Raw genomic sequence first — 1,746 nt, forward strand, 5'->3', positions numbered from 1 at the left:
CGTGCCGGGGAGGCAGCAGCGGTGCCCCCTGTACTGCCGGCTTGAGGGGGGGGGGCGCAGCCAGGAGCAGAACCCTCCTCTCCCCACACCGGGGCTGGAGCAGACGGATCAGCTGGGCTCTCAGCTGGGCTTTTGATTCCTTGTTAATAAAGTCGGCTGTCAGGCTTCGCAGCTGCTAATCCCTCCGTCTCCGCGTACCGCAACGGGGCGAGTGGCTCCTGCAAATAAGCCGTGGCTCGGCGGCAGGGACGGGCGATGGCGGGGCGGGGATGAGGGGCATCCTGATGCCTGCGCAGGCTGCCCTGCCGCGCGGCCTTAGCACCTCCCAGCAGCCCGATGGCTTTTGAGCATCCGTGGGAGGCAGTGCTGCAGGTACTCAGAGTATCCCAGCGACCGTGCCACGGTGTGTCCAGGAGCGTACGGGGACATTTCAGAGTGACGGGGTCTTGAATCGTCTCTGCTTGAGCAGTAAAGAATTAAACATCATGCACGCAGCCCAGCAACTCTGGCACGGTTTGAAATGCCCCACTATGGCCAGTGGCAGTGATAGCGAGGACAAAAAAGCCCCTGAAGGCTGGTGTGCCTGGCAGGTCCCTAGTGCTATGAAGGCCATCCCCTCCTGGGGCTGGCAAATGGGCAGGACAAGGGCACTGCGTGCCCTGGCCAGGCAGGTCTGCGATGTGCCACTGAGCAATGTGGCACTGAGCACCATGGCAAAGCTGGTGGCATCACCAGGAGGTCCCAAAGGGCCATTCTGGGACACTAACACAAGTCAGGATCCGGCCTCAGCTTCACAGTGCCGTAGTTCTGCCGGCCAGCGCTGCCTTCCCTTCTCCCCTTGTCCTTTAAAGCGTAACCCGGAGGCGCCGGCAGCGCGGTGCGGCACGCTGTGCAGGGGAATTTAATCACCGTCATTAACCGCACAACAGCATCATTAGGGAGAATGAAGTTCTCACTTCACTGGAGATGTTTAAAACCTCAGTCCGGGTGGTGACGGCATGGGGGGGACTGGGCAGCGGGGAGTGTGTGGGGTCTATAGGGCTGTCACCTCCCAGGGCTGGGACATGCTAGCGCAGGTGCGGTGCCCACCACCACATGCCTCGTGCCACCTCCTCGTGTCCCCGCGGAGCCCGGGGAGCTGGCACCGACGGGCAGCGCTGCGGCCAGGCTGCGAGGAAGAGGGGACAGGCACCATCTGGGCGCAGGACGGCCACGGTGGCTTTGCCACCACCATGCGCTGGGCCCTTGGTTTGCCTTACTTTGTTTTTTTTTACAGCTACAAGGCCAGCAAAGCTGGGGTACCCCCAGGACGTGCCCCTCGGGAGGGTAGGGTTGGCCCTGGCACCTCCAGTGAGGATGGAGGGGGAGGTCCCCTCAGGGGAGGGGACCTGGCTGGAGATCGCTGCTCCTGGGGGGCTGCAGGGACATGCATCTCTCCCCTTCCTGACCCACTTGCAGATGCTCCGCAGGGCCCCGCGCTGCCCGTGAGTGGTGATTGCCCAGCTGCAGCGGGGCTCTTCCAGCACCGTTTGCAGTAAAATTGCAAACTCATTATTTTAATTATGTGCAGCCTTCCTGTGCTAATGAAGTTGGGAGTCTGGTAATGGGGCTTGGTGACGGGCTTCTCCGCTAATTAAGTGCATTGTTCTCGGCTGGAGCTACGCTCAGTCCCCACGCCCTGGGACAGCGGCACCCGCTGGCACCCGTCCCTGGGACTGGCTGGGCTTGGGTGCTGCAGTGCAGGCA

This window comes from Pygoscelis adeliae, unplaced genomic scaffold, assembly GCF_000699105.1.
Source record: "Pygoscelis adeliae isolate BGI_AS28 unplaced genomic scaffold, ASM69910v1 Scaffold663, whole genome shotgun sequence".
Classification (NCBI taxonomy): Eukaryota; Metazoa; Chordata; class Aves; order Sphenisciformes; family Spheniscidae; genus Pygoscelis; species Pygoscelis adeliae.